The sequence below is a fragment of the Labeo rohita genome, unplaced genomic scaffold (assembly GCF_022985175.1).
Source record: "Labeo rohita strain BAU-BD-2019 unplaced genomic scaffold, IGBB_LRoh.1.0 scaffold_144, whole genome shotgun sequence".
Taxonomy (NCBI): Eukaryota; Metazoa; Chordata; class Actinopteri; order Cypriniformes; family Cyprinidae; genus Labeo; species Labeo rohita.
The window spans coordinates 113167-134582 of NW_026127604.1; the positions used below are offsets into that span (position 1 = coordinate 113167).

Consider the following 21416-nt stretch of genomic DNA (forward strand, 5'->3'; position numbering starts at 1 on the left):
AAGAAAGCTAAATCCGGTTCTCAGAAAAGAAAAGAGAGGCAAGAAAGGGATATAAAAAAAAAGAAATGAGGGAAAGCAACTGCTAACAGACTTCTTTCCCAAGAAATTTGAGCCCAAAATGTGAGAGCAAATAGTCTAAAATGAACTCCTGCTGTGGTTACAAAAGACTTCAATACCACCGCGATTATCAGTGCTAATAACACAACGGCATAACACAAAATTACACATACATACACATACTAACCCCCTACCCCCCCTACGTGATTTTTAGTTTTTTGGGGGGGCCCTTAGCTGAGTCAGTGCAGAGGGCCCAGAGTTCCCAGCGACGCCCCTGCCCGCTATACAGCCGAAGCTGACAGACTAAGCATAAGCACGGACAAATCCACCAGGTGGCGGCGCACGTGAGCACGAATGCACCGCAATCGCACACTCCACCAAAGGGTGTCAACATGTTCCCAAGCCACCACCACTTAGAATTATGGCCTAATGTAATGCAGGAGGGCCATAGCGTGCAAAGTGGAGGTGGCACGGCCTGCAGCGCTGTGAGCCCTGCTTTACAGCCAGGGCTGGCAGACGCTTACAGGCTAGAGAGAGACGCACAGACAGTCCACCCAGGTGGCGGCGCTCGCGAGCACGAATGCACCGCAATCGCACACTCCACCGGAGGACGTGAACATGTTCTCAAGTCGCCACCACCCGCAAGGGAAGTACGAGGGGAAGAGCCCAACACGTAGCTGAGTTCTTTATGATCTGTAATGATTTGTCGCAGTATATCAAAAGGAAAAAAAAAATATAATACTTGAAACATTTTCAATAAAGACAATTGTTTTTCCATGTTCAAGATTGGGGAGAATTCCTACAAAACAATATTTTCTCCAGGCTTAAAAAGATAAATAAAAAAACATTTTTTTTTTTGGTTTTCATAATTCACAATTTATGTATACAGTGCAACAGCAAACACTGTGAGGGAAAAAAAAAATTACATTTGTTTAGACCATTTTCTATACATGCATAAATAACTACAAGTAAAGTTGCAATACCACACAGAACCACAAGGAGATGCCAGGGACCACTATACCATTCACCTGAAAGGAGACGTCCAGAATAGGACACATGCTTTTTTGATAACAAATAAACACATGCTTATTTGTTAACCTCACAGTGATCTCAAAGTAAATAAGAGCTGTTAAGTCTGAATTTGGGGCGTTGGTGCCAATAGCCTTGTGGTTAGTTTTGAATCCCGTCTCGAGGTCCTTTGCTGATCCCGCTCCCCTCTCTCCTCCAGCTCTTTCCTGTCGTCTCTCTGCAGTCCTATCACAATAAAAGGCATAAAAAATAAGTAAAAAAAAAGTCTGAACTTGTGGTGTCTGTGCTTTAAGTTAAATTATTACACAGCTTTGTAGAATGCTTGATTCTGATTCAGTCATGACATTCCAAGGTATGTTATTCCCTGATAACTAGTAAAAACTCAGACTCATTCGGGGCAACTTAAGTCAGTGCTATATGCTTGATAGTTTTTCTTGGAGGAAGCTTTACGTTTGGGTTAGCTAATAAAATATTGAAGCTTAATTCAGTATTATGTAGACAATTTCTTAATTCTGTCATCCTGGTATTGTGGACTTGCTCTATTGTTTAATACAAACGCAGCTGCTGCCATTTGTTTTTGTTTTTTTTGTAATGGATTATAAGATAACTAACAAACTAGTACTACTACTTAATTATGTGGTGAAATGTTGTGCAAGAAAACTGGTGTGACTGCACTGTGTCCCTAAAATGTCTAGTTTGAATTTGCCATTTGCTAGCAACTGATTTCTTTATGGAAGCTTTGCGTTTAAATATTTCAACTCATATCAGTGTTTCATGTCTAATTATTTTGACACAAAACATCTAAATAATTTATCAAGCAGCTGTGTAATAAGTGAGATAATGTACATTTAGCCAGTTGTTATCACAAAATAAATATGTATATTATCCCTTACTTATTATAATGTGTAAGTAAGTGATGAAGGATGTTGAGAGTCTGACAGTAGTCAGTCTTGAGTGCTACTGTAAGGTTCACTCTGCCTTTAATTGTTTCAAAATGATTAACAGTTGAAAATATTAGAAATTTAGAAAAGTAATCAAAAAGTAATTAAAAGTAATGTTACATTACTATAATAAAGTAATTTAAAAGTTACACTACTTATTACATTTTAAATCAAGTAACTTATAATCTGTAACCTATTACATTTCCAATAGGTTTCATAGGTTTTCCATAGGTTATAGGTTTTGTCTGTATATTTGTGACCCTGGACCACAAAATCAGTCTAAAGGAGCACAGGTGTATTTGTACAATACAACAATACATTGTTTTGGTCAAAATTATAAATTTCTCATAAAATGATGCCAAAAATGATTAGGATATCAAGTAAAGATCATGTTCCATAAAGATGTTTTGTAAATTTTCTACAGTAAATATATCAAAACTTCATTTTTTTTTTCATTTTGATTTGACAACTTTAAAAGCAATTTTCTCAATATTCAAATATTTTTTTAATCTTTTTGTTGTTGTTGTTGTTGTTGCACTCTCAGATTCCAGATTTTCAAAGAGCTGTATCTCGAACAAATATTGTCCTATCCTATCCAAAACATACATCAATAAAAAGCTTAATTATTTAGCTTTCAGGTGATGTATGAATTTTGTGATTGGTTTTGTGGTCCAGGGTCACATTTATTTACATGCAAAACAAAATGCTGATCTAAAAAAATTAATTAATTAAATTAAAAATTAAAATAAATAAAAAAATCTGTTTTAACAGTTCACGTGCAAACCACTAAGCCAGCACGCAAAACGAAAAAAAGAAAAAACACATTTTTGTCATTTCTTGGGTCCAGAAAGAATCATGATATATTACATCTCTTACAGTGAAACACTTGCTCAGGTTGGATGCACTTAAATATGAAGTATGGATGAGTTCCTGTTATCTAACATGAAATACTTCAATAAGTCAGAGAATGCCCGTTGAGGTGTTTACATACATACAGACTATGTTTAGTCTATATATGTGAAGTCTGTCTGTATGTGGGTATCACTGAGTAAGAAAATTAGCCTTTATTTTCTGAGTCATCTCAGGACAGTTGTTTCACTGAATGCTTAATGTTTTATAAATATTGTAACGTAAATATTAGCAGTTGTGGGTTATAGTCAAATTGTCTCTAATCAATTTAAACCTTTCATTGTTTGACCTTACTAGATAAACAACCAAAAGCATATTTACATTATTAATGGATTGGCAGATTACCAAGTGGATTGGCAGATTATCTCAAGCAGAAGCAAACACTGCATTCAAAACTATTTGCATTCAAAGCTTACTCTTTCTAATATGTTTTGCACACACATCATGTAAAGTGGTGTGTCTGCTAACCAACAACAAATAATAATAATCTATTTATTCTACTGCTTGAAATGTGCTTCTTCATTCTTATTTTATTACTGATTGTTTGCTTAATTGCTTAAGACGTTATTTCTTGTATGAGGCTGTGCTATTGAAATGGGTTAGAAACTGTCTAGTCATTTATGCAGCACTTCATACAACACAGATTGTTTCAAGACAGCTTCATAGTGAACAGAAAAACAACAGGATTAATGTTGTAGAATTCTTCAATTATAAAGCAAGGTCGATTTCCGCAGTAAAACCGCTTAACAGAAGATTTCATATATATTTAATACAGCGTGTTTGATTGTAGAATGTGAAGAGCTGCTGGATTCAATGCAGCAGGATGAAGGAGAGCAGAGAACAGCAGAGGAACAGGAAGCTGTGAGTGACACTCTGAGCACCGTTAGGACTCTGAGTGATGTTCTGTGTGATACTATTATCACTGTTACACAGGTTTCCTGAACAACATGAGACATTCTTAATTTTAGAAACTTTTGATGCTGCGGCGTCACAAACAGATTTAGAGACACAGCCTTTTAGGAAAACTGATTCGTTGAAATCCACTGATAAAAAGAAAGAAACAGATGTTAGTGTAAGACGGCAATTGGTATGGAATGATGGAGCAACAAGATATCTCGAATGTTCTTCCTTAGATTCTCACTTATTATTGTAATGCAGTGGTCTTCCTTTCCTGAACAGTTCACTGTGTTTGAGCAGTTCTTTCCAACACAATAGTAACATTTCTTTCCATTGGAAGTGTCAGCGCTGGCATCTACAAGAGAAAAACAAGAGTTTTTTTTTTTTTCCTTTTTTTTTCATGCTAAATATGCCATCTAATGAAACATCACTACTTTATCTGCTCTATTAGTTCCTGGTAGAAAATCAAGCTGCACCCCACATTCCTTACTAAATATCATATGGAAGTAAAATAAGTGTTGACCTGCGACGTTACAAAAGTCAGTGTCACAGCAGGAATAAGATGCCTTTTCAGTGCCGAAGTTCATGAAGTCATTTTGACAGTCAACAGCACAATCTTTATCAGTCATTTTGGTTTCTCTAGATTGACCTAAAAATAAAACATGAATAATATGGAAAAGTTCAACTGCTCATTAATTTGATGGAAATATGTGCATATTATGTATGTACACATATATGTGTATTATATGTAAAGGTAGAAAGCAGCAGTGAGAGTTAAAAGCAAACAATCTTTATGATAATTTATCATCTCACAAAAAAAAGAGATAAACAGAAAAGGAAAATTTTTCTGATTATATTTTTTATAATAAGTAAAAAAACTAACTAGCATAAATCTATAAAGAATATTGTTACTGAAATTGTGATGAGGGGTTCTGTGAGGTTACATTTTCACTTTCAGCACCAATAAATAATACCAGCACTCCAGCAGTATTTCAATAAATCATACCAGACTTACCAAGATTTGATACTTTTGTTGTAAGCATGCACTTGGAATATCCAATGGGACATGTTTTTATCGCAGGATACAGACAGGAACCTGCCATATCATAGCACTGAAAACATCTGAGAGAGTGTCCTTTAGTAATACAACAGAAAGAGAGAGAGACATCAATGATCTGTATTTGTACTCAATAACAGTAAAAGCATGATTTGTATTTGTACCTGCAGCAAAAAGAATGAAGAGAAGAAAAGCTGAGATTTGCAGATCCATCTTCGACCGGGAGCTGAATGGAATATTTCAGTTTCAGTGCTCATTTTATATCTTATCAGAAGGGGAGGATCTTGAGAAAATGAAAGTTTAACAGAAGTAAACAGAGAATTAATAAACCAAAATAACCCAGACAGCAATAATGACAAGACATAACACAATTAATCAAATGAAGTTACTTCCAATCAGTTTAATATCTCACGAATAATCAATATTATTTTCTCTTAAAGGTCGCCAAGTAAGGTTTTGCCAAGTAAGAAATGTTCCTGGATCAACATTACTGTCCAAAAACATAAACTTAAAATATAAACTTAACCCAATCCCTACCCCTAAACAAGGTGTTTTTCCTATTTACATTTATTTGTATGAAAATACACCTTGTTTCAAACATCCATATGCAAAAATATACAGTTAGTTAACATCACATGATAAACACATTAAAGATCTGATTATATGACGTGATTCTGATGATGACAATATGAAGTGTATTGGTCAGTTTTATGCTGATTGAGACCTCTCAGGAGTCAGCATCATGTCTCAGTGTTGTGTTCATCTGAAGTGTTCATAAGAGGCTGATTCAATCTTTAGTCTGGTGTAATGTCTGGTTACTGATTCTGAACATGCAGATGAACATTCAGCAGCGCTTCAGTGTCATTGAGTTCATCAGCCTGCGGGTGGCGCTATCTGCTTAATTTTAATACTGGATATTCCATTCACTTAATAATCAGAAACACCTTAAAATATCTGTTGAGTTGCTGAACACATTTATGATTACTGATTGAGTTTATAGAGCTCTGTGTTTTATAATGGATGAATATTTTGACATCTGTCCAGATGAGCCGTGGTTGTTGTCCAGTGAACTGAAGACACTGAACTGCTTTATTATTGTACAAATGTTCACTTTCAGATGCAGGGAAACTGTGATGTGCAGAATGTATTGAGACACAGATCTGAGAAACAAACTGTTCAAGTCTGTTTGTTTGTGATCAGATGAGTCTGTAAAATCTGAACAGACTGTAGTCTGGATGATGATGATGATGATGATGATGATGATGTTTAGTCCGTATCTGAACGTCACTGATGTTGTGTGTTTTTGAGAACATCAGAATTCAACTTTACATGTCTGTCTGGATCACCTGAAACTACAAATCACAAAAAATCTGATTATTCTCATTGTTTTGGATTTTAATCTTTTCAGTTTGTATTACATTCTGTCAACACAAAATCACACGTGTAAACATTTATCTGTGACTGCAGAAAGTCTTGAATCTTAATGTGACACTTTATGACAGGAGTAAATAAACAGAAAATAACAGTAAATCTATAGCAAGACTAGAAGTTCCACAAGGAGCAAACACTCAAGGTTTGGCTTTTTCTCCATACTCTCTCGTCTAACAAGTCTCTGTCTGCTTTTCTCTTGTGATCCACTGGTTTGTGTTTCCTTTCTATCCTCCATTTTTCTCTCTGTCCTGCTTTTCTGTGGATTCTGATGCTCCAGCAGTTTACTGTGTGCATCCTTTCATTTCATTCTTTTATTTTTCATTTGTATCTGTTGAATCACACAAACAAAAAGAACAGTTTAGTTACAGCTAGTCATTTTAGTTCAAGGACAAGTTCAGAGAACAGCGTCAGTAACTGTTAAGAGTCCGTGTCATTAATCTGCAACCATTTCAACTAATTCAAGCCACATTTAGTATCACAGCACATCAAAATGCTCAGATGAATCAATGGCAGTACAGAGGACAATGAAAGTGCAGTAAACATTAAACCAAGCATCGGCTGCTCCTCGTGTCCTAGTTCATCCTCCAGAATTTGAACATTCAAAATGCAGTTTCAATGCAGTTTCAAAGGGCTCTAAACAATCTTATCTTAACAGTCATTTTCTGAAATGGCTTGCTCTAGTTCTGCGACGTGTCTCTTTATCGGGTGATGTTGAAAAAGTCACACGTGGTTCGTTCTTTGTCTTTGTACTCTGGTTAAAAACTCATAAAATCAAATTTTCTCCTCCAACTTTAAAATCACCGACATCATTTTTTTAACCTTTTTTGTAAATGGCATTTGACTTTTCTTGCATGTTTGCTTTTTAAACACTGGGTTGGTACTCCTGCCTACATCATGAGTGACCTTTCCAACAACACATACACTCCTGAACAAAATCTTAAGACCAGGGGAAACATTGCAAGTATTCGCATTTTGCGCTGGTGGATCGTAACCAGGTTGTAAGTACTGCTTTAAAATGGCAAAAGAAGAAACAGGAGCAGGCGCCAAAAAATAGAGAGCAGGCATTTTATAGAAAACTGAAGAAAACAGGCTGTTCATGAGCTGATCAAAAGTTTAAGACCATTGCCTAAAAAACCCCACAACAAAGCTAAAAGTTTTAAAAAAGGGCTCAGTAGTGAGTAGCTCCACCATTCTTGTTGATTACTTAAAACCTTTTCCTTTGGCATGCTTCAACTGTTGCCAGGAGGCTGGTGGGAATGTGTGCCCATGTGGTGAAGATGGCAGCCTCACAGTCTGGAACTGATGTAATTTTTTGTAAACTTTGCCAGTTTAGATCAGGGGAACACACAGAAAGGTCCAAAAGAGCGACGTTATTCTCCTTCATCAGGTGGGCGTTGTGAACTGCAGCATTGTCCTGTGGAAAGACCCAGTTATTACCTCAGTCAAGAGGGATGCCCACTGCAACACGTCCACATAGCCAGCGTTTCTGAAGACGTTTTTTGTTCTTGAAGCCCTTCTCATGCAGATGGTGTCTTGTGGTTATTGGGCTGCTGTCAGCATCAATAAGGGCCTTAATTTGGGTCGAGGATCGGTCTGTGTCTTCATGGACAGCCCGTCGGATCCTCCGGCTCAATACAGGTACATTTTCTTTGGGTCTACCACTTGACTTTTGTCTCATAACTCTTTTAGGATCTTTTGAGAAATGTAAAATGGCTGTCTTACTGCATCCAATCTCGGCAGCCATGGCGGTTTGTGCGAGGCGTTGGGCATGCAGATCAACAATCCTGCCACGTTCAAAGACAGAAAGCCTTTTTGCTTGTGCCATCAGGAGGTCATGACAGTGTGACTGCCTGAAGAACAATGACATAAAAGCCATATTTTGCACAGATTTTAACTTTTTAAGGCTATGGTCTTAAACTTTTGATCAGCTGATGAACAACCTGTTTGAGTTTTCTTCAGTTTTCTATAAAATGCCTGCTCTCTAGTTTTGGCGCCTTTTTTTTTTTTTTAACAAGGTCTGTTTATTTAAGCTTTACAATATGCAGAACAAAAAAAAAAAAAAAACATACCCCAACCCAGCCCTTTACCCATCAGACATAAAATATCAGTTACTTAAGAAATACATTAAATACATAAAGACACAATTAAAAGAAAAAAAGAAAAAAACTAACAAAAAACACATATTTTGGGATTTCATTCCTTACTTGAATTTTTCAACAAATGACAAGAAAGGTTGCCAGATTGCATAGAATTTCTGGATAGACCCTTGAAGAGAGTACCTAATTTTTTCCAGTTTAAGATATTGCATGATCTCTTTAATCCAATGAAGAAAAGTAGGGGGGAAGGGGTCTTTCCATTTGAGCAGTATTAATCTTCTGGCAAGATATGAAGGAAAGCAATCAGTATGCGAAACCAAAAAATTTCTGATTTGCAGATATCTAAAGAAATGGGACCTGGGAATCTTACTACTTTTGCCATTTTGAAGCAGTACTTACAACCTGGTTACGATCCACCATCGCAAAATGTGAATATTTGTAATGTTTCCCCTGGTCTTAAGATTTTGTTCAGGAGTGTAATAAAGATGTGCATCATAAAGCTTGCGCAAGCTAAGCATGTGTGGTTAAAAAGTGTATTAATATTTTTTTTTTTTTTTTCAGAAAAATGACCAATCCAGCTGGGATTGTGTTAGAGCCCTTTGAAGCTGTGTCCATGCCTTGTTGCTGAGGGTTAGAAATTTGTATTTTGAGATTTCAGCTTCATAGTATAATACACACCTCCTCAATGAATTAATGATTAAAAAAACTCACCAAAAAAAAAAAATCACCTTATGATGAGCTGAACCAATAATAATCCACTGCAGATCTGATATCTTTCAGGAAATTCCCATACACTAACAAAACAACACACCAGCAGTGGTTGATCAGTGCCAGGAAGCCGTGGGAAGGAAATGAGCTTAAAATACGTCACGTAAATATGCTTGTTACCTCATGACATAAGAAACGCTGTTTCCAGGTTCAAGCTTCTCCTCGTCTCGCTTGAATACGGTCTCAACAGATGTTTATAAGCACTGTTTATTCATATTCCACATTTAAGCTAAACATTTAAAAACCCTACAGTCTCTGTGCTCACAGCCTCCCAGACACAAACACAGGGCTCTCAAGTCCAGGGTCTCAATTTCTATCAAATGTGTGGAGTGAGATTAAAATAATTGAACACTTTTTCAATGTTTATATAGTTCTACACTAAAGAGACTTAAACTAACACTTTAAATAGTGTTACTTTTTTGACACTTGCATAGAGTTAAAACAAAACTGTTGTTCACCAATAACACTGTTACGGTGTTTTCCCCTCTCATTTACACCATTAATGTTGAAACTACACTGTGTCAAACAGCTTAACACCAAGGGATTTATTTTCACACTAATGTAGTGTTCATACAAACCCTGACTTGTCATTAAATGTAATCTGCATTCAGTTTAACTAAAATACATATTGTGTGCATTCAATAACAGCAAACACATTGCATCAGTTTAAACCTTTATTTTCAAGAATGAAGTGTTGTTAGAACACAAAAAAAAAGACACAAATTCACCATCATAACAACAATGTAAACTCTACAAATGAAAAGACATGTAGGGACTTCAAACTGTTGGCTGTTAGATGTACTCTCAACTTAAAATATCTTTGTACTTTAAATACTTGATGCTTTGAAAAATAATTTGTCAAAATATCGTCAATGCTTTGCGTGCAATTCCTTTACTCTTGGTAACTCACTGGTATGACCAACATCAGTGTAAACATAAAGACATTGACAAGGACCTGATATAACAGGTTGAGCACGTTCGATAGCACTCAGGGTGGTTGTTCCGTCAGAAGGAATGAGGTGCTTGTCCGACCACATAGAATAAGGTGATCGTGCCCTTGATCCTTCTCAGTACCAGTAGGTGTGGCTGGTGGTCCTTCATCTGACTGAGATGGCCTTTAATACTGGTACAGGTACAGAACCGTAAACAGCAAAAACAAAAATTAGATTAAATAAAGGAAAGAGAGGGGAAAAAATATTTACTATGTGCCTTGATGAACGCATAAAATCAGGCACTAGTAACTTTTGATGATGAAATGTGCTTTAGAGGGTTAATTCACCCAAAATTAAAATTCTGATATTTACTGACCCTCATGTTGTTCCATGTGCACTCAGAAGTCTGTTATCTTTGAAACACAAGTGAATATACTTTAATAAAAACGGAGAGATTTTTGTCCGTGCATTGAGTCCACACACCTACCACTTAAATGCTTAAAAAGTTTTCAAAGAGATTGTAAAACTAATTTAAATGAATTGAGCAGTTTAGTCCAGTTTTTTTGATGAGGCTTTTATTAAGGGAATCTGGTCAGGGGGACCCGGCAAGAGCCTTTGACACGATTCAAACACTGCTCATAACACATGTAATAACTAAACGTACTGTAATACCCCCCAAAGTCTAATAAGTATTTCATTCATTGTAATCATTTTCTCAAAACATAATATAATGTTGCTGGGCTCATAATGTAGTAAATGATGAAAACACTGTGGCAACTTACAATGTATTCAGAGTTCATAATGTCTACAATTTAATTATCTTTCGATATAATACATTTGAGAACAAAATGTGAGAACATTTTTATAAAAATCATACTGATTTTATGCTGATGTGCTCCATCATTTTGAGTCACTTTAACCCAAAAACTTATTTTAAGTTTTATGTGCTAAATAAAAAAAAATCTACTTCCTAATTAGTTAATTGTGTGTGGGTTTTTTTTTTTTTTTTTGATTTTTATTTAAATTGTTGTTATATAAACTGGTTAATATTCTAAGAGAAACCAAGACTGGCTTTTAGAAGAAAAACGTAAAGTTACAATGTAGTCATAAATGCAGTTGCATTGAATGTATTAGTGAATAATACATTTTGTAGGTACTGTAAGTAAACTATAGATAATGTGTGTAAATGCTACTGAATGAGCTGTGCAGACAATATTTTAATAAGTTGTTTGTAATACACATACACCGAGACATCTGATCATTTTATGGATTTTATTAAAAATGGCATGTCTGTATCTCCAGGATGCAGATTCACTTGTCTCAATATGTTCAGTTCAGTTCAGTTTTTAGTCCAGTTCTGTTACAGTAAATATTTCAAAGAAATGTAAAAACCAGGTAAACAAACAACCTTGGAAAGCAAAATCACAAATACTGAGAATAATTACAAAAAAATAGCAGGTACAAAATTCTACATCTTTAATTACAAACATCTTTCAAAGATGTTTGCTTCAAATCATGATATAAAGCAAACTGACATAAATAGAATGAGCAGAATATTACATTTACAACAGAAACTCATATAATAGAATGAAATGAGTGACTTGGTGTGACGCTATTTACATTTTATTCTCGTTCTTTTCACAAAGCCTAATACTGACAGTTTATTCAGCATTTTTCTTTTTCTCATAAGATTATTTATGGTCTGGTAAACCTAATAATGCATCCCACTTTGTGAGTGATGTTGTCGTCAGGTGTTGGAGAGTTCAGAAGAGACTTGTGTTCTGTAATTTGCAAAAGAGACAATGTAAAGAGTTTGAAGTAAAAGTATTTGATGGACGTATAATATGTGTCAGGAGCATTCACTCACTATCATTATCTCATTTTTGACCGAAATGGCTTTTAGCTGGTTTTGCATCTGAACTCTTTATATATTTTCTTGAAAATAAACTTGCTGATAAAAATTACTTGCTGACTACTGTATACTCAAATTCTCTGCCCAAACATTCTTACATTGAATTGATTATTTCAATCATCCACACATCATTTATTTTCATGTTGAAATCTCACCTCATGCTGATTCTGATAATTCAGACACTTCACGTCTCTGTCTGGATCACGAGAGACTGTAAATAAAGAAACACACATCTGATCATCTTCACAGTTTAATTAAGGATCAGATGATACAGATCAAATAAATGGGAAAATAACTAAATCAATAGTGTGAATTTCATCAAAAATGAAAAATTGTTTTCGTGGCTGTTGTTGTTGTTTTAACAGTAAATGCACTGCTATGTAGAATATGAGATTGTGTCTAGTGAAGGATCTGATGATCCTCAAATGCAAACTGTGTGTGTTTTGCCTCAGAGTAACCATACATTTGTGTTGTGTTTTGCTTTCTTTTATATATTCTTCATTCATTTATTATTTTATAATCATTAATCATTTAATCATTTTATTATTCCATTTAATCATTTAATAATTTATAATAATCATTATAGTCATTTATATATTCATTTTATTGATTCATTAATTGATTAGACATTTATATTATATTATAGTTTTTTATTTATTTTTTTTTTTTTCATTGTTGTTTAGATTTATGACTGTGTGGTTTCAAGGGCTGTTTGTCTTCATGAATAAGAGATACAAGGGAATGTTTATAGAAACTCAAGGTTTATGGGATGTTTGGTATAACAATACTTGTTGGATTTGTGTTCTCCAGACAAAGTCTGAGCATTGAGACATACGCAACTAAGACTATTCAATAAACTCTGCTCCTTTTAACCATCATTACTTCGTCTCCTGCTTCTGTTCTTCACTTTTACTGGCTTTTTCTTCAGTCAACTGATATTGGCTGATAGAAGCCAATGGGTATTTGGGTATTTTTGGGTACAAGACTACTCTATTTTCTGACAGGATCTGATGACTGGGGCTGGATCTTGATTGGCATGGAGACAGTGATATGAAAGTGAAAGTGAAAGTGACAATGTACTGTCAACTATGGTGAACCATAGTCGAAATTGGTCCTCTGCATTTAACCCATTCACTCCCCCCACCTTCAATCCCTGCCGGACCTGGGACCTTTCGGTTACAAGCCCGACTCCCTAACCATTAGGCCACGGCTGCCCCACTAGTTTTAACACTAGTTAAAAAGTGTTTTAACTAGTATTTAACACTAGTATGAGATTGTCATGAGTAGGAAATACCGTAGTAGTCATATAAAGGAAGCAGAAAGTGCAAAGATGAAAATGACATTTTGAGAACTGTAATGTCACACGGGAATGCACACCAGTACACCGCCTTGCAGTATTAGTAATGGACTGATTTACATGTTTCATTTATTTGAGTTGTTTAAATATATGTGGAGATCACACAGTTGAATCAGAGCTATGAACTGACTGTCCTAAACTCAGTGTTTTTTCCCCTCACTGCACCTGCACAAAAATAAAACTTTAACCATTTAATCATTTATTCACACTAGGACAATGTTTTTGCCCAGAGAAAACTTATGGTTGTTCCAGCACTGTTGTTTTATATTATGACAGAAATTGTATTTGCAATTTCTGTCATTATGGCAATTATGTATTAGACCCACATGGGGATATTTAAGTTTATTTTTAATATCATTTTTTATTTAATATTTATTGTTTTTCGTTATTTATATCTTATCTTATGACACTCAACATAACCCTAACAAAAACCGCTGCAGACCACTAGATTGAAATAGAAACATGATTTGGAGGCTCAGACACTTTGATCTTCTGAGACGGACAAAACAAACACCATGTATTAAGATCCAGACATTTGTTTCTACATCTCACTGAGAGAAGATGTGAGGAAAGTCCCTTTTCACTTATTACTTTCCTTCCACTTCCTCTCACTCAGCTCACTTAGAATGGTCAATAACATAATATAATGTTCTACATGAATACAAGTGATATCCATAGTCATGTTTGGTATCATTTGTCTGTCACTGTGTGTCTGGTACAATGGTCTCATTCTCACAAGAAGTAACTAAAAGGTAAACAGATCCTAAGAGTTCAGAGATATTTTACACACTATTTCCCAGTGTCTTTCATGCAAATCACCATCTGTCCCCAAAAGGTGTAAATGATCAAGTCTAGGACAAATTGTTAGGTCAACTGAAAGTTGTTCAACCAACCTAAATAGGGTAAACCTAAGCTCTGTTTATTGTAATATTACTCTAGCTAAGTGAACATGGGAGACCATGGCATGACCAAACCAAAGCTACAACAGGGAAGTAATGTTGGTCAGCTTATAAATATAGCAGTGGTCATGACGTCTGACTGAAGATAATGTTGCTTTATTTAAGTGTATACAGAGCCAAGGGGACTAAACAAAGGCATAGGGGCTGCTCTCTAAAGCAGTGGTTTTCAAACAGGTCCTGTGAGCACCGCCAACGCTACACATTGTCTGTGTCTCCCTCATCCATCACACCTGATTCAACTCATCAGCTCATTCGTAAAGACACTAAGACCTGAAATGGTGTGTCAGATATGAGAGACCAACAAAAAATCGTGGCATTGGAGGCGTTTACACGACCAATTTGAAAACCACTGGTTTGAAAGTATTAGTCATTTACCTCTGATAACCAAAGTAACAATGCAGGTTTGTCAGAACTTAAAGCTATGACAGCACATTCAGCATGCAACACTTGTCTGAGCTGAGAAACTTCATATGAGATTCCCGCGGTTAAGTACAATTTATTGGAAAGTAAAATTATGGAAGTAAAATTATGGAAACTGTAATTTTTTTTGTTCAAATTAGTTGTGTTGTGTTTCTCGTTTCTTGTGTCTTACATCATTTATATAACATGTTTAGGTCGTATTATATCAAAAGAATATGCCAAGAGTTCACATTCCTAGAGCCACATGTTCATGAGAGGGCGTTTCTGTCAGGAACATCGGTCATATTTAGGTTTTAGCCATACCTCAGCTTTTCCACCTCCACTTATGAATCTGCAGTGTTTCCAGATGTTTTTATTCACATTTTGAATTTATGCATACAAACAATTGGTTGGAAATAGGTCTACTGTTATATTATTAAGAATTTATATTATGCTGGTTTAATTTTCATATTGTTCATTCTGTTAAAAATGTTACATAAAATACATTGAATAAATAAATAAAAAAAAATTAAGTTTGTACACTTGGGTTTTGAAAGATTTGATGAAACAAGTTTAAAATGAAAAGGTAATATTTTTTCGAAAAAATAAAGGACAGTTACATATTAACACGGTCGTAGTCAGGTATATTTAATAAAAACAAGAGCAACACAATAAAATCTAGCTTGTATTGTTGTGTTACTTCCGTCCCAACTAACGGGGTTGAAAGTAACAATGTGCCTCTCATGTTCAAACTTAAATTATACTCAAGTCTTTCTACATTTGTTAAAAATACCACCTGGTATTGACGGACCAGACTTCTGAGTTATAGGCCACAGCAAAAAAAAAAAAAAAAAAATGCTGTCTACAACAATAAGTTTTTATATTATGTTTTTCTGAAAAAATGGTACTTTCATACCCCGCTCTTCTCTACGCTGACGACCGAAGCGTTATATTTGAACGACATGAGCACCCGAATGAACGAGTACAATAATTTTAACTAAATAGAATCATGTCGAGATAAACTGTTCAATGAAGGATCTATAATGATTGGTATTCTAACCTATATTCGAGTTCAAGATAACAATGGATTCAGATTTGAATTTGACCGAAATTAAATACTGCGATGGCTTTACATCTCATCTCGTACAGTGAAATTGGTACTTTTATGAAATCGCAGTGCATATGCCCGGTTTAACACAGCCAGAACATTGCAAAACACCGACTCTTTGAATTACGAGTGACAGATTGTTGTCTACTCACAGTCTGCTCTTAAATCATCGAAACTACGCCATCGGAAAATCCGCCCAAGATTCATGTTCTCACTTGTTTGCGTCTTCACCTTTCTCTCTCTCATGTTCTTGTGTTTCCAATATGAAGAAAAACAATAAATATAAATGTCGTATGTCTTTGTAGAAAGACAACAGCGCAGTGAGTTTCGTTTGGCTGTTTGCTAATTCCGTGTTTATCAAGTCTGCTATTGGATTTACGCATATGCCTTCTAGCAGTGGCCCGCCCACCCCCGGATCTCTGTGTACGTCAGTGGTTCTGTATCACCTTTAAAGTAGTCCAAATTAGGTTCTTAGCAATGCATATTCCTAATCAAAAATTAAGTTTTGATGTATTTACAGTAGGAAATGTACTAAATTTCTACTTGAAACATGATCTTTTCTTAATTTCCTAATGATTTTTGCCATAAAAGAAAAATATTTTTGACCCATACAATGTATTTTTGGCTATTGCTACAAATATACCGGTGTTATTTAAGACTGGTTTTGTGGTCCAGGGTCACATATAATACTCTTCTTATACTATGGGCTATCTAAAAACCCAAGAAGACACTTAAGCAAATAAATATAACACACAATGGGTAAAAAATAAAAACTATTTCCATGTTTTCCACCTTTTCCACCTGTACATTTTTATATACAGAAATCACGCTTTCTTTCTCCCATTCTCTCTCACAGACACACACACGGCACACACTCGCACACACATGCGGAGACCCGAGCAATTATTGTGAAATCTGCACCTGCATGTACCAGCTTAAGCAGTTCATCGAGGTGGGTTTTATGTCAGCTAATAGCACAACTTCATGGGTTTCACATCTCTGGCCATAAAATTGTTTTGTGCTTTGCTCCTTATATTTAATTTAATTGTATTTGTACATTTTGTAATTTATAAATTTAGATGCCTTCTAAAGCAGAAGAGTCTTAACACATGCAGTGAGTGAAATACTTTTGAGGTCTGGTTTTGTCCAGAATCTTTACAGCTCATGAATTCTTTTTTTCCACGTGGGTTAGAGACCAAAACCAAGAGATCTGTTCAAATCGTTTAACTGAATAAACACTTCCTCCTTAAGCCACGTGGTTTCAGACATGCTGCCTGTAAAAGGCGTTTGTGGGTTGGAAATTCACAATCAAAGAAAATAATGTAAAAATACTTGCATTAATCACAGTTGTTTCATTCTATTGACAATTTATGGAAGCATCATATTTGAGGTCTGTTATGTTTGATAGTCTTTGATCTGTTGTTATACATCAAATGATTTTCAGCTCAATACTTTTAAAGTTTTTTGAGTGTCCAAGTTAATATGCTGCAGCAGAAAACATACCACACTTCATATGGTTTTTCTCCTTTGTTCTTTGTCCTCTCCATCTATAGATGCAGTGATTGCTGTAATGTCTCTTGAAAGTGGACACCTTACAATTTCATATTTATATTTTAAAACTGCCATAATCTAAATTAGTCTCACATGCATGTGTCTGTAAAGTTGTGAGTTCATAATGTTTCCTCCTGCTGCTTTCAGAGTAAAAGAATGTAGCATTGATGCTTTGACATCTGAACTGAAAGTGTTTATTTAGAAATCTTTTCAATCGTGCTGTGGTTAAAAGTCAGTCCTGGCTTTGAACACACATGGCAATGACAGGAAAACTGCTGTTTAAATTTCACTTATTCACTTAGGATTGTAGGCAAAAATAAAATTGTTACTGGACATTACCTGTTTCACATGAAAGCAGCAGCCAAGTTTAACCCGGGTCAGAGGTTTAGAAAAACACTCCAAGTAAATGTCATTTAATGTCAAGAATATGATCACAGAAGTGGCACAATTACTGCACACAGTCTGTGTCCGTTTGTTTCACACACTCATAATGTCAGTTGGTTTTGGTGTTTTCCATGAATCGATAGTAAGCTTGCATCTGCCCACGTCAAAAAATCTTGTTCTGGTTACTTACTATCTTAGAGAAATATATATATATATATTAATGTACAGTCTGTTGTTCCATTCAGTCTATTTTTAAAGGCTCTGATAATATTTCCTTTTAGCACTGAGAATGATGGAAGTGATTGTAACCTTCTTTATCTAAATGTTTGGGTTAAATCCTGCATTTAAAAAAAAGACTTGCTTTCAAAGAATAAAAGGTTAAATTTACAGCAACAGCTGCTTTTTGTTCTGCTTATTGATTGAAAATAACTGTCAATCAACATTTTCCACTCAGTTGAGAATAACAGATGATCAGAGTCACTTGATGATTTGTGTGACATGATGATTAACATCCATCTTCATATCAGATCTCTTGAACGGGTCTCTAAACTGAAGGCTTTTGCAGTGATAATCTGCTTTCACCATCTGGTGGTCAATTGCATGAAAAATTATGTTTTCAGTACATGGACACTTTATTAACACAATATTGTGTTAAGACTTTCTCTTAACACAATATTGCATTTTATTTTATTGTTTTTGATTAACTACCTTTACCTATAATGTGAGTGTTTAATGTTGCCTTTGGCATTGTTGATGTACTGTTTCCTATTTAATACTGTACATCCGCCTTGTCACAATTCTGTATTGTTAAAGGCGGTATATAAATAAAGGTGACTTGACTATTGTATTATTTTTATTTATAGTTTTTTTTTATATGCATTTTATTTTATTTTCACCACTGTAATGTGTTTTTTATTTATTTTAAATGTAATGGGGTTTGAATCATCTCTGTATTAGTTCTAATTAATCTAAAGTTTTTTTTTCAGGCTGATCAAAATGTTACTTGACTACATTTCATTTAAATGACTCTTGGGGAAAAATATTATCTGAAGTCTGATAGATTTGAGGGGGGGGGGGTGTGTGTGTGTGTGTGTGTGTTTATATATATTACAATTTGGTTAAGAGTTTCCTGCTGGTTTAGATGAAAAAAAAAGCAGCTTTCTAAAGAGAAAACAGACACAGCTCTCAATATGACATCAGATTTCTGCATCAGTTCTACAGTTCTACATTCTCTTATCTGCAAATGATCAGTAAATATCTCACCTCATCTGTGAGCACCTCTGCTGAATCATCTCTGTCTGAACCATGACAAACTATGAAACCACAAACAGACATTGATAAACCTTCATTTTGTTGACAGAAAAATGGTACATTGCTTTTAAGATGGAACAGAGAAAAGTAATGTGTTGCTTTACTTTTGCATTACTTTTTAAATCTGTTCTGGGCTTGCTTGTTTGTTTTTAATATAAAAAAAGTTCTGTTTGTGGCAAATGTAAAAGCCTTTTCACACCAAAAGCTTCAGGCTTTGAGAAAAGTAAATTCACATCTAGACTGCAGAAGAAAAAAGGGTTAACTGTTCAGCAATAAAAAAGGAAAACAAATGTTAGATTATCTTAAGTAATTTCTGCTTATTAGTATGGTTGAATTGGATCATTGAAGGTCGGCAGCAAAGACTCTGGTTAATAATGCATAAAGGATTGAGTTAAATTTCGCTGTTTTTATTCATTTTGAGGAATACTGAATTCGTTTTTTGTGAGTGAGACGAATTAATGCATGTTCACATTTATTCTAGAACTAACATCTTACTCCCGATTTCTCTCACATGGGGACAGGAGAACTTTTAATCAATAATTGGGGGGAAAAGTAACTGGCATTACTTATTTGAAAAGTAATTTAGATATTTTCTTGTCAATCAAAAATTGATGCCTTATTTTACTAGTTACTCGGAAAACGTAATATTATTACGTAACTCGTGTTACTTGTAATGCGTTACCTCCAACACTGACAGAGCTGATGATGAAATATTATGTTGAACCTTATAAAGACTCACAGTTTGGTTTTCCACTATTAATGCTGTTCCGTCTGACTTGTCTTAGTGTTTGTTTCTCTCTCGATTCATTAGATTGACTCTCATCTTCTTCCTTTGTCATTTAACAGTTTTAACAGTTAATTCTCCTGCGGTTTGTGACACTCCACAGCTCATCTGCCATGCATTTAGTTTTCTTCATTCTGCTTCTGCCAAAAATGTACAAATGCAATTTTGAATTAAAGTTTGTCATTAGCTAATAATTGCTGTGCATACATATTTACATTTTGGTTTTATTTTAATAAAATATTATAATAATAACATATTTTTGTTCAGGTTTTAAAAGAGAAGATCTTGACAACACAAAAATATGAGGTTTTTTTAACCTTGCGATGAGCTGAAGAGGGTCGATGTTCATTCCAGCACTGAACGAGTGGAAACAGCGTCTCTTCTGTACTGAGCTCATACTGTGGTTTTTTTACTTCTAGTGGTTGACCTAGGTGTGTTTTTTAATAACTGATACAAGAAACTGATATATTAGCCAGTGACTGATATAATGCTGATAATATAGTCATTTAATGCTGCATCAATACACAAATCACTGAAATTAAATTCACACTTATGTTGCACAATTTATACTCCGTTTTAAACATCACATGCTACATTAAAACATTGCATGTTTAATTCAGTGAGTGGTGTTCAGCTATCAACTCACACATAAAATAGTGATTTTGCATTTGCATACAACTTTTTTTTTTTTTTTTTACAGAATAGTGCATACTGTGCTAGTTGTTTTTTATTCTTCTTCCTTAATTAGCCTCAGTTTAGGTCTGCAGTGCTGCTGGGCTCTGATATCAAAATAAACTGTGCATCAAAACCACAGACTGAGGGAGAAATCTAGAAGACAACCAACAAAGTCAAAACCATTTTGATAATAATAATGACAATAATGATAAGAACAGTCGATCTTCAATTACAATAAATATGAAACACATTTTTTTTGTCTTAACTAAAATAAATCGCAAAAAATTGCAAATCTCTTTGTTCCTTTATAAAATACATTAATTATTAGGATTTTAATCTATTGTGTATATATAATCAATAAACAGAGTTTTTTTATTTGTCAAAAAATTTTATATATTATATAAAATAATATTTTTGTGTGTATTGAAAGGTGTTGGGTTATGCTGTAACCACAAAGCGGTTATATATCATTTCAGTGTTAAGTGTGTAGAAAGGAAAATAAGGACATAATAATAATAATAAAAAATGCACTATTCGGAAGAATACAGATTTAATTACAGATCCTTTTTTTTTTTTTTTTTTTTTTTTTTTTTTAAATACTGTTGTCAAGTTTGTCATCAGCAGGTTTTCTCCTCTTTAAAACAGTTTGATGAAGCTGATTCTATAACGCTGATCCTGTGATATGATTCAGACACATCAGATGTGTGTGGTGAGAGTCTCTTTATGCTTCATGTGTGATATTATGATCCTCATTCAGCTGCAGATCTCTGATTTCTCTTCTGGAACCTCAAATTAAGAGATGTGGAGTTCGAGCCTTTGAAAATCCAGTTCTGCCATCTAGTAGACAAATGATAATAAC

At 34.7% G+C, this 21416-nt stretch overlaps 2 long non-coding RNA genes across 2 annotated transcripts; both read right to left on the bottom strand.

The window, feature by feature from the left end:
- Positions 1-11375: 11375 nt before the first annotated feature.
- LOC127158301 (uncharacterized) lies at positions 11376-16250 on the bottom strand. The gene is made up of 3 exons (XR_007826115.1): positions 16005-16250; positions 12185-12240; positions 11376-11898 (listed from the first exon to the last, which is right to left on the bottom strand). It is a non-coding gene; the product is annotated as an uncharacterized LOC127158301 (long non-coding RNA).
- A 3707-nt stretch (positions 16251-19957) lies between these two features.
- On the bottom strand, positions 19958-20261 carry LOC127158306 (uncharacterized). Its single transcript, XR_007826121.1, has 2 exons — positions 20200-20261; positions 19958-20016 (listed from the first exon to the last, which is right to left on the bottom strand). It is a non-coding gene; the product is annotated as an uncharacterized LOC127158306 (long non-coding RNA).
- Positions 20262-21416: the final 1155 nt, after the last annotated feature.